This window comes from Daphnia pulicaria, chromosome 1, assembly GCF_021234035.1.
Source record: "Daphnia pulicaria isolate SC F1-1A chromosome 1, SC_F0-13Bv2, whole genome shotgun sequence".
Lineage (NCBI taxonomy): Eukaryota > Metazoa > Arthropoda > Branchiopoda > Diplostraca > Daphniidae > Daphnia > Daphnia pulicaria.
In genome coordinates this window covers 21,508,383-21,521,240 of record NC_060913.1, presented here as the reverse complement: position 1 = coordinate 21,521,240, position 12,858 = coordinate 21,508,383, and the positions used below count along the sequence as shown (strand labels likewise).

The following is a 12,858-nucleotide window of genomic DNA, read 5'->3' as shown; positions in this document are numbered from 1 at the left end:
AGATAATTTTACAAGTATCTGCTTACAACCGGTGCTTATTAGTGACCATCAGTCGATACAGTCCCAGTTTAAATGCAATCTGGATCTCCCTTGTAGAAAAAAATTCAGTACTAGTTTATGGAAATTAAACACCTTATTATTGTCTCGGAAAAAAATTTTCAGCATAAAATAACTAAATTTGTTTCATAATCCTCAAATCATCCTCTTAGGGAAGGGAATGTAGCAATTTGGCGACACTAGTTTTGTACTTACCTTCAAATCTTTACTCCAACACCAATTAAGATTGACTCGTTGAGCGAGGCACCTTCAGTTTTGCACCGGACACTGATTATTAAATTAATTATTTTATGTACACCCATTGTATTATTATTTCCATATTTTATGTAGTAATTTTCATTTTATACGCAAGAGTTTAAGTTATATATAAATTTGTGCAATAGCATTAACTTTAGCTTGAGAATATATATATTAAAACTGCTTTTATCCATAACCATTGCATCGTTATTCATTAACGATTAACCTCAATTTTCTTTTTTAGATAAATAAAAGTCAGGTTTCCTTACACCCAACTTCCTTCTAGATCCTTTCCCAATCGCGAACACGTTTATTATTTGTTTCACATAAAATCTCCTCAATTTCTTTTAGTTCCTTCTTAACATATAAACGGTAAATGCATAGACACAATGAAAATTTAAAAAAAATGGGTGAAACTTCCGTAACACGACACCACCCATTAGGAACAGCCAGCACATATCAACTTGAAGCAAAAATTATTTTACCAACATAGGCTGTAAAATACCACACTGGACTGCAACTTCGGGAGCACAATCTAACCAAAGTAAAATGAAATTATATCATCGATGGAAATGCTGTATGATAAAACAAATTATGCTACTTTATATTATTTCAAATGAAGTTAACCGATATATTCTATGAAAACATTATCTGATACCTGTTACTGAAACGGATATTTGCAGGAAACTAGATATCTCATTTAAGATTTGTTGTTATTGCGTGGTGTAAGATTGTGTATGAAAACTTCTCTAGTTTTGCCTAAACTTTAACTTTACTAACTTCTGGACGTGGTGGACAGCACGGCTTCCAAGATTCTTCTACAAATAAATAATAGCAATTAACAATTAAATATAACAATTATGCAAACGGAGTTTACTCCACGTGCAAAAAATTCGTCACACTCACCATCACCAACCCTTCAAAAATAGAAACATCTGCCAATCCAGCTAACATCAAAAGTCCCAACAAAGGATAATGGGGTACCTTTCTTTCAAAACCCTTCAACTAACAGAGAAGAAGGCTATCCAGAGAACTTAATTCAGAGAACACATAATTTGGAGAACAGTTAAACAACAAATAAATCAACATACACTCAAATGGATCAACGAAGTTAGACCGCAAACAGATATAAAAATTGAACATAATAATCATTAAAAGATTCTTCTCAGTTTGAATTTGACATTCCAATAATGGGGTCGGGGGAACCCAACAAAGTAATGGCATCCTAATAACGAAGGTGAAAATCTTGCCAGAAGCGGCCTTCTTGCCAGTTGAGAAGGCATAATCAATCTTCAATTTCATTCCAACAGCTTCAGCAGGGTGAACTTGCGTTCAGAGCAGGGCAGCCTTCATGGAGAAGGCGCCAGTCGTGCTGCACCAACAACTGCAAATACGTAGTTGCGTGTTTGCATGAATCCCATGACGAGGAAACCGGGAAGACCACCATGCAAGTTTTTTTCCGATGGCATGAAGTATTCGTTAATATACTTGGCAATAGAGGCCTTGCCGGTGTAAGTCTCCCAGTTTTAAAATTCAACGTGGGATTCCATGCCCAAGAGTTCGTTGGTTTTTTACGAACCACTTGTCCTGTTAGGAAATTAATTCATTTGTATTTTGTCAAATAATACAACATCTAGGATTCAAAAATTAGCTTTGCGGAATTGCTCACCTAGGGTTACCAAGCTTTGGGTTCGCACTCGAAGCAAGTTTCCTTGAAGCGACAGTCTTATTGCTCGTGAATAGTTAGGGAAGGGGTTTCTCTTCGTTGGGAGTGTTTTTCTTGATTTTGCCCTAGCTGTCGGAGGGAGAGAAAAATGGTGGCGGGCAAGTGGACGCGATATCCGCGAGCCTTGATGATCCCCTGGGAAACTCTCCAGAGGATTGTAAACGATTTTGCTTGGTGACGTCCAAATCGGCCTGTATGGAGCGGCCGTGTGTGTTGGGCTGGTTAACGTTGGCATATGCAAACTGGCGGCGATTGAATCCAGGATTGCTCACGGCACCAACGGAGAGACCGACATCGTTGGTCCTTCAGCTGATGTGTTGTCCACCAAGCATGGCCATGCTGCGGTCGATTCCAAATTATGGGAGATCATCTCGGCCAATCCCTTTCCATCCACCAGTCCAGTGATTTCTTCCATGGTCATATGACGGTCGATCAAAGCGTATCTTGAGAGCGCAAAAGAACTCAACAAGATCCGTCTTCATGGGAGCATGGTGGCGAAAACAACTTTCATGGTATTTTGTAAAAGATCCAGTGGGGTATCCAGCTTGAAGTCTTTGGGATTTAGTTAAAAAAACGGATGTAGATGGCCTGAATTGAGATTAGATTGCAAAATTGCCTAATTTTACGAAGCTATGCTGTTTACCTAAACAGCTATCAGTTCTTTAAATTTAAGATAAAGTGGAACGATTAAAAAAAATTTTATTTTCTGAGAATAAATTATTAACTTAAATAATAAAAGTAGTGCCAAAATAGAAATGGCCCTAATCAGGGCAATGTCTTCCTAGAGAATCCCACTGTTCTACAATTCGAAGCGGTTATTTACCTAGTTTACGTGATTCCAGTCCCTCACGAGATTCATCAACTGTAGAAAGCGATGATGATTAAGCTTTCTCGTGTTATTATTTCATCATGTTACATGTTCGTTTTTTACAAATGTTTTGATTGTTTTGCATAATACTAAAATTATTATGTGAAATACAAAGAACATTATGCACAACTTATTCTGTTTATTTTATTATTGTCTAGATAAAGTAACGCAACTGATTCGGTAGCTTATGGCCAGGAGACGAATAGATTCCAAAACCCGTAATTTGGAAGTTTCCTGAAAACTATCGTTGGTAGCTTCACGGCTTGGAAATTGGAAGTTTGATGGAAAATTCAATGAAGTTTTTTCAAAGCTAGACACCCTTGGTATTTACCTAATCTTTAAAGGAAGCTGTCTGGTAGGTGCCTGGTAACAACTGGTGCCGGTTAAGAGCATTCTAAAACCTAGCAGGAAAAATTTTTTAAGAATATGTGGGTTGTGGATAAAATTCAAGTGAAATAAATCTATTGAGAACCGAAGGAAAGGAATAAATAAAAAAGTGCAGTAAATGGCATCACAAAAGAAAGAAAAAATCCTTGAACGGTAGCGAATGGAAATCAAGTCCTAGCATAGACAGACAAGACGGCACACTTAAGATAAGAAAAGACTATGAGGAATTGCCCAATCAATATTTCACTCAGAGGTAGCATAATGTCCTAGATGTAGATGAAGATGCAATCAAAGATGATGAAAGACACAGTTCTTCCGCTCCCAGATCACTCATAACCTGGGTTACAGCCCCAGTCACCATTAACCGTGTTTTGTTGGCTGAAAGGTTACCCAGTACTGGCCTGAAAGGTACCGGTCTGAAGGGACAAACTGAACGCCATACATTGTTAATTGTGTAATTAGTTATTTATAAATTTGTTAGTTATACTTGGACGAAAATATCATTCCGTTAGGAATCACTTGAGCTACCAGACTAAACCGATAATTGTTTTCTAGTTCTCTAGTCCACCATTCACTCTGCCAATAATATGTAATTTTTGTCTTTAAACTAAACTGTAGGTCCGATGTGATTACAAACCTGACATGAAAGCAATTGAAACCGATCCTTCCCTCGCCGATGTTCTTCCATGTCTAGCTGAATCGCAGACTAGAGAAGGAATGAGATTACATCGGTTAGAGCATAAAACTCCCAGGTAAGAAATTAAGAGTAAGGGAGAATTGTCCTGATTGACACGCACTTAATTTTCTTTTCTTTCAATAGGTACCAGTGTGAATAAATACATGTTATCTATCGTATAAATACCCAAACAATTTTAATCGCCACATCAGGTACAAACATAGAAACATCAATCCAGTAATCATCCATAGAATTTCATCCCGGAATGTCCCCACAAAATCTCCTCCCAGCAAGGTTGTTTTAAAATAATTCTTTATTAAATTAAGTCAGACAATAATTTTCGTTGTAGTCTAGGGTCATTCACGACATTTCCATCGAAGCATTGAGGGATCTGCGTAAAAAAATGGCAAATTTTGAACGAAAGGTAGGCGAAATACAAATCGAGAAAGAGGATCTTCAAGGGAAAGTGATTGAGATGGACAACACCGTGAGCTAGGTTAAGAGGGAGTTGAACGAGATTAAGGGAAAGTTGAACGAATTCGAAAGAAAGGTGGGCAACCTAAAAGATAAGGATGGCGACTAAGAACTTCAAAAATCAGCAGAAAGACGTGGAGCTCCAACAAGATAAGGCAAAATCTTAATTACTCAAATTTTAAATGCTTTATCCATGTCAAATAATTTATTTTGTGTAGACTAAACGTAGTGAGTTGGAACTCCAAATTAGAACACTTCACCATAAAGAGATGGATCGTACAGAGAAATTACGGGCATTTGTCAGAGTTCGCTCTCATCAAAATGAACATGTGCCAATCGAAAAAATGAGCCTTCTCAAAGATTTGTCTGACAATACTCTTTAAGTGCCCAAAACTACACATAGCAGTAATACCCAAGGCAACAACCTCGGCGCTCCCGACAAAGGCAGTTTTTTACTACGCCTTTGACTTCAAGGACAAAATCCACTATTCCCGGTGTAGAGTTCCATTTTGATCGAGTTTTCTCCACCAAGGACTCTCAAGTGGAAGTGTTTATGCGTGTCAAACTCTTTTACAGTCAACTGTTAGCGGATTCGATTCCGCAATTTTTTCATATGGTCATCCTGGGTCTGGTACGACTCAAACTTATACCATTGAAGGTAAATTCTTCATTTATTTGCAAATAAATGTTAAAATCAATTATTTTCTCTTTCCTATCAGGTGGGCCCACTGGATATGGATCCGCAGGATTGATTCCAAGCAGCGTGTAGTTTTTTTGCTGAATTTCAATCACTTAAATCAAAAGGATGGGAATTTAAATTAGAGGGTCTCTTTTTATACTTTCTTCTTTTTCTAAAACTACAGAGCCACGTTTTTCGAAACGTTTTCCACCAACGGAGAAAGGTAAGTAAAAAAAATACCTACTAGTTTTTTTTTCTTCCTTCGTCGTCTACTAAACTGAACCTCAATTGGTTACCAACCCTTAACTGTTTTAATAACCCTTATCAGCTGGAATAAGTTCACCCCTGCATGGAAATCTGATGTCCACCACATCAAACTATTTCTTATCAATACTTGGAGTGGTAAAGATTCTGTCTTTTTAAGGTTTTGTTGTTTGTTTACCTTTAACTAATGATTACACTGTCTCTTTTGTAGGCTATTGCACGATCACGTTCATCCTCTGCCATTTTTGAACGAATTCCACCTCGACAGCTAATATTATTCAGAATACTGAATTCCTTCAGCCAAACAGAATTGAGAGGGAACATGTTGCGCTCCAAGCAGCTCATCAACAGTTGGCCGAGAAAGAACAAGAGCAACAGCACAACATGACATTTTCTTTATTGCAGACTATGACCCAGTCCAGATTTCCTCGAGTATATATGTTCTCTTTCTATACAGGTGGACCCACTGGCGCTGAATCTGCTGGACTCATTCCACGTAGTATGGTGTACATTTTAAACCAGAGAAATATCTTAAAAGGAAAAGTATGGCAGAAATTTCGTAAAAGCTTTAAAGGATACATCCCTAAAATTCATTGGCATTTCCTTGCCCCGTACGTCCTCTTTATTTCGTCCTTTTTATCTTTCTACAGAACGGATCATTACTTATCGAATGGATGTGAATAGATGTTTGTTTGTGGCTCAGATGAAGTCTGCCACCAAAAATATTTTACAACCACCGATCCTGTGTGTCGTTCGTAACCTCTACACCACTGCACACCACTGCACTTACGACCGCCATTTTTTTTACAATGTGTTTCCGGAAATTTGTGCGAGATATTGTGGTGAAAGTGCTAGTGTTTTTTTGTGTTACCTTGTGCGTTTTTTTTGTTTTATTTTCACCTCTGTGTTTTTTTTTCAATTGTGTGTGTTTGACCACGCCACTTACGCAACCAAGCTCAAGGCCAGCCGTGATTCACCACCACCACCACCCCCCCCCAAAGATAAGACTGTTCTATCGTTGCTTGACCGTTTTCCGAATGCCATTCTGACAAATACGTTCCAATACCCCCCCCCTCTCATCCACACACACACACACAGTATTATCATTGCAGTTGTGTGCGAGTGATTGCGGTGAAAGTGCCTGTGTTTGTTGTGGCACCTTGATTGTTTTTTTACCTCTGTGTTTTTTTTCTTCAATTGTGTGTGTGACCGCGTCATTTACGCAACCTGTGGAAGAAGAAAAAGGAATCCACTCGTTGACTTGGCTATAAAAAAGGCGGCCGTAAAAAACGAAGGGGGGATAGTATGGGTAGGTATAAACCCACTGTTAATTGAGGTGGAGTTGAATTACGTGAAAGATGAACAACAAAGAGACAAGTGAAGTGGAGGAGCTCCTGCGAAAAGAAAACGATTTTGAGGTTGCTCCAATCTGGGAAATTTAGCTATCCAAGATGACAACCTCGAACCACTCTTATTTTCAAATTCATTTTTAGGTACGTTGTGTTATTTAAAAAAAGTCTGACGAGTAATGCAATGCTACATTTGCATACGGGATCCTCGGAAGACAAGAAATGGAGGATCACCGAGTTTCCGAACATACGTAAACGGTCCGTTAACGTTAAATTTAAGCAAATACAAATGTATTTTGTTTTACTTGTCAGAGTCTATCAGTGCACCTATCCAGCTGAGTGGTGCTACTTTTCCTCAGATAGGAAGTCCAATATGGGTCGCCATTACACGATCGGCTCCTCTTGCTCCTCTGGTCTAAGTTAAGGACCAAGAAAGGGTATTATATAATTTGTCGGATACAATTAGGTAATTTATTAAGCCTTTTCTTTGTTTACGTGTTGTTAATAATCTCGCTTCCTATTTGCAGGAATTTAGACTTGACAGCTTCTCTTCTGGAAAACAGCTTAGAGAGAGGACAGTGAAATAGGACTGAAACGTAATAGGACTACGTTTTAGGACAAGTCAAAATAGGACTGCTTTTAGCAACTGAATATTGCTAGTCCTATTTCTCCATACGAGCAGTCTTATTTCTACCTTCCTGTAGTCCTATTTCTACCAGTCCTATTTCACCAGGTACGAGATCTGGCATCCTTATCAGTTTGCTAGATATATATCGATATGCTAGAGCGGTGCTGAGATCCGCCACCGGTCATATACTATTCAGCCAATGAAACCATGTTAGTAATAGACCTGTTCGTTTTTAATTTGTTACTTTTATATTTCAAAATTTTTTAAACTTTTTTTTATGAAAAGGTTGAATGCAATGATATAAATAAAGCCCATTTGTCAGAAATATCAATTTGAAATACAATTTAAGGTGAACTTGGAAATAAGCTATTGTGTTAAAAGTTTAGAGTTTTACGGGACTGACGCGCAGCCCAAGCCGGCCAGAAAGGGGGTCGGACGGGGGGTATTGCACCTACCCATGGGAGAGGGGTAAGTGAAGGGGGGTTTACCTGGACCATACCATACGGTACCATGTTTTCCCTTTTTCTTTAAGTCAACGGTGATGTAATGGTAAGCCATCCGTTCTACCATGGTGGTGGACAGAAGTTCGATTCTCGGTCAAGGGGAGATAAATAAAAGTTAAATTTTGAAAATTTTGAATTACAACAGCTTCAGTCACTATAATATCAATCGGTAACATGTTGCATTATATAAGTCAATATCTAAGCTAATGAATAGCAAAAAGCTCAAATCAGCAATGGGGTATTGGTCATCAATTTGAGTTTCGAATCTTGTTCTATCCGATATTGAAAACTAAGTTTGAATTTTTGAAAATAAAAATCGTCCAAAAGCTTCCCGCAACCACGCAATCACGCAACAATCACGCACATAGCGGCAGATGTCTAAATGAAAAAAGTTTACTTATGGAAAGCAGAATTGTAACAAGATTAGTTACGGGAAATACTCTAAGGAAATATGTCTAACAAACTAAGTCTCTCAGTGGAAGAAATCCCTATGTATTTTGAAGATTTACCTGCTGCAGCTTCAACGCCATTGGAGCCTTTTGCAGGAGTAGTAGACTCCATTTTAGATAAGTCAATTTGAGTTAATTTTTTCTATGAGTTTATTTTTTCCTACTTTTTTATATTTTTTTATTTCCCCCTTTAATTTACACATGTTAAGTAGAACAACGAAAAAATAAGAAGGACGAGGAGGAGTCAACCATCAACAAAAGGTTATGCAACGAGGGGGGCGGCTCAGTGAACGTACATGCGGATGAAACATACAAAGGTATAATTTTTTTAATTTTTTTTTTTTAATTTAAACATAGCAATATAGGCGTTAATCTTTATTAATTTTTATTTAAACTTATCAATTATAGAGAGGGTAGAAGAACGAATTGACGGTGAAGAAAAGGGAAAAGACGAAGAAGGTGAAGACGAAGAAGAGGAAGGCGGGTGAGATCCTGCGATTGACGGGATCGACGGATCCCAAATCTGGTTTGAAGAGGAGGAAGAGGAGATTTACCATGAGGAGCCTGAAAAATGAGGAGCATGTGAAATTGATTGAGTTGTGAATTTTTTTTCCCAAATCATTTTTTTTTTTTCATTCAGACCGAGGATCAACAATCCATCTTATAATGATAGCTATGGCTGATGGAGAGCCACCTCACAGCCATAAGCTGTTTGTCTTCATGACTCAGCAACTTGGTAGCTGTTATCGCTTTTCACAGCGTAAAGAATTTAAAAAATGGCGTGTAATGATGACGATCTTCGGTAAGTAAACCCAAAATTTTTTAATAATTAATAATTAGATTTAATCATTATTTATTTTTATAGGAGATCCTTGGCGTAATCAGTCTGCCATCCATGAAAATGTAGAAGAGGCGAAGGATTTTTGCGTCAGGAATTATATCACGTTCCTGTTAGAGGAAGAGATAATGAATTTGTAATTTTTTTTTTAATTCTAAAATTTTATTTATTTTATTTATTTATATTACATTCTTAAATTAAATTATATCTTTTCTACATTCAGGAATTATCTCCCTGGAAGAGATTTTGATGACTATCAAATTTTCATCAAGGAAAACCTGCAACCGGGGGGTGGCGTATACCCCCACGTTGCACAAGTAGAATTAGACAAAGTCTTTAAAAAAAAATGTGGAAAAAAAGGGAATTTACATATCCCAAAGGATACAAGCATGCTTGCACACTGGTTGTGGACCTTCCATTTGGATTAAGTATGTTAAAATATTTTGTTTTTATTTATTTGTACATTTTTGGTAATAATGTTTTATTTCTATTTTACAGAGTACGATGTCACCATTATAGATGCGGTGAAGGACAACGCCATAACAGATGCATATCTGAAGATTTTCGAAACACTCTATCGGAGCGGAAAAATTAATGGATACGTTTTCCGCCAAAAGGAACCAGTTGCAGCTGATCATCTACCTATTGTGACTACCAGTACTGTCACAGCAGGTGTTCAATTCTGTAGTTCCGATGTTCGTTACCGCTCCCGCCCTTTGGAGGGCTACCAAGTTATTTTCGAGGGCCCTGCAGCCAAAGATGAAAGTTTCAAGACATCGGCCAAATCGGAAGATGCATTTTTAATCGAAAAAGATAAGAAAAAGGTGGAAATGGAAGAAAAGAAGAGATTCCTATTTGTAGGAGTTTATTACATTGTCATGAATCACCATCACTTACTGATGTATTTTTTTTTTACTTTTATAGATTTCAATCAACGAATGATTAGTGTTTTAAAGCATGTTCTAACAATTTTAACGCAAATAGGCATGCTAACAAATTTCATCCAGAGGAGTTCACTGAGACTGAGGGTCCTGCTTTAAGCAAAGCAAGGTTTTACTGTTAATAACTTTGGCATTCAATTAAATTTTAGGTACGTTGTAACCTAGAAACGTCGGAGGGGGAGAAATGCGACATAACATACGCGAAGGGGATTGAAGGGAAAAATGGCAATGGAGCACAGACTAGCAGTGCATATAACGTAAAGGATCCGATATCCTTTATCACCATTTCAACACATTTTTTTTCACAGATTACAATGTCCATCATCCAATGATTGGTGTTATGTTACATGTGGTTACAAACGTAATATTCCAAAACACATGAAAGATTTTCATCCTGAAGAATATGTGAGTAAAACGAAGAGGGATCCACTTGTCAATGAGGCTCTTAAAAAGGTGGCCGTCAAAAACCCCACAAAAATCCAATTGGTGACGTGGGTATAATTGGGGTTTATGGGTAAAATTCATTGTTCTTGTCCCGTACGTCCTTTTTATTTTTATTTCCCCCTTCATAAATCAGGAAATTAAGGGGAGGGAGAGCGAAAGACAGCGATCTGTCGATGTGAGAGCTGGACGTGGTCTGCCGTTTCTACTTTCTAGAACAAAGAAAAGGTGATTTTTAAAAATTGGGGGTTGAGAAAGGGTTGCAAAAAATGAGGGGGGGTGCAACATTGCAACATAAATTTTTGTAAGAAAATTTGGCAGGCAGGCACGTAGACGTGTACGGCCATAATAGCTATAGACTTCTGGTCTCTTCTCGGCTGTGTTGGCTTCCCTATCCCGGTTTGAGGGTAAGAGTAGTCCGATTTTCAGAGATTTTAGGGCGGAGCCTATCAGAATTGTGAAGTGGAAACGTTAAAAAGAGCCATCTAGGCTGTACGAAGCGGTACGAAGTAGCTGGACGTAGTAGCTGACACACTCACTAAAGGCGCTTTTTAAAGTTTCCATATCGGACTACTTTTACCCTAAAACCAGAGTTATAGATGTATGGTAGAACCACTGCCTGTTAAATTTAAATTTTCCTCTCGGAAATTTTTCCCAAAGTTGCAGCCAATATCGCGAATCGAAAGTGGAAAAATGAGCTTAAGTATCGATTTATACCTTATTGTCAGCGCCAACAGCGACCATCTACTGAAACTTTGTTGCTTTTGGTACTGGAAAAAAAAATGTGTTTCCCAACACACCCGCTGTGGCTCTGCAACTAAGGTATGGCCAGAACACTTCCAGGGGGAAAAGCCGAAAAGGCAATGGAAGGCCTTTCCATATAAGTGGTTCTACCATAATCTGTGGCTCTGCTAAAAACCGGGATAGGGAAGCCAACACAACACAGCCGAGAAGAGAACAGAGGTTACGGAAAATTGACGAAAAAAATAAATTAAAACTAAATAGCCCTGTTTACACGCGATAATTCTGCCCTTTTGGTAGCCAAACGGCTGGAACTAGGGCTGTGGCCCGGGCGATGAAAACTAGGGCTGTGGCCCGGGCGATGAAAACCCGGGCCACCGCCCGGGCTGAACGAAAAAAAAACCAACCCGACTCGACCCACCGAGGCATTTTTTTAACGGGGCGGGCGACGGGTTAAACCCCCGGGTCCGCGGGCCAACCCGAGCGGTGGCGCCATCTAGTAGTCACATAGAAAAGCTCGTAATTCTCTATGCCTGTCAAAATATTGCCGCCAAATGCTCTACGATAATTTCGTAGCATGAAAAGTAGGATAAGTGGTAGAAAAGGGCGTTCAGGGGTGTTCAGAAGACAGAATTGATGTGTCACTGTTGGAAGAAGAAGATGATTAAGAAATTTAGGGAATTTTTTAAAGTTTGTAAAAAAAAAGTGTGTTTGACCCGATTTTTTACCCGGGCCGTTACCCGGCCGGTAAAATTTTTTTGACCCATGGGTCGGCCCGGGCCGAGTCCAATTTGCTCTGTTGGCCCAACCCGCTCCAACCCGCGGAAGAAGAAAAACCCATCTAAAAAACCTATTTAAAAAAAAACGCTAAAAAACGTCCGGGCCACAGCCCTAGCTGGAACCCGATAAAAAATGTCATTGCTAGGACTGTGGCCCGGAGCTTATTGGGCGGTTTTTTTTTTAATGGGTTGCCTAGATGGGTTTTTCTTCAAACACGGGTTGGAGCGGGCCAACAGAGTAAATGGGTTCGGCCCGGGCCAACCCATGGGTCAAAAAATATTAACAGGATGGGTCACGGCCCGGGTTTTTAACGGGTCAATCATACTTTTTCATCATCTTTTCAGTCTGTTTATCAATAAATGGCAAAATTTCCTAACGTATAAAAATTGAATTTTTATTCTGTTTTAAATGAACCAAAAAAAAAATTAATACATGAGAATTGATGTAAACATACATCAATGAAACGAAAAGAAACTTGGAACTAAGTGTTGGAAGTGAAAATCCGAATTAACTGAGTTATCGAACAAATACAAAAAATTGTTTTTAAAAATCTTCTTCTTCTTCGTTTTCCAAAAGTTTAAAAGTAAGGTATCAAAGTTTTCTTCCAAAAATCGTAGACTTCTTTTACCCCCACTAATCCTGCTTTGTACCATGAACGTAGACAGATTAGGGCTTCAACGGTCTCAGGCTTCAAGCTCATTCTCGAAATGCCAAAAATATCCTTGCCAACAGTAAAGGCCCTCTCGCTAGCTGCGCTTGTCGCTGGAATGCTGAGGAGATCTCTAGCCATTAAACAGCAAATTAAAAGATAGAATAATTG

At 38.6% G+C, this 12,858-nt stretch overlaps 1 long non-coding RNA gene across 1 annotated transcript; it reads left to right on the top strand.

The window, feature by feature from the left end:
* Positions 1-6,545: 6,545 nt before the first annotated feature.
* LOC124313230 lies at positions 6,546-7,127 on the top strand. Its single transcript, XR_006910682.1, has 3 exons — positions 6,546-6,786; positions 6,862-6,968; positions 7,032-7,127. It is a non-coding gene; the product is annotated as an uncharacterized LOC124313230 (long non-coding RNA).
* Positions 7,128-12,858: the final 5,731 nt, after the last annotated feature.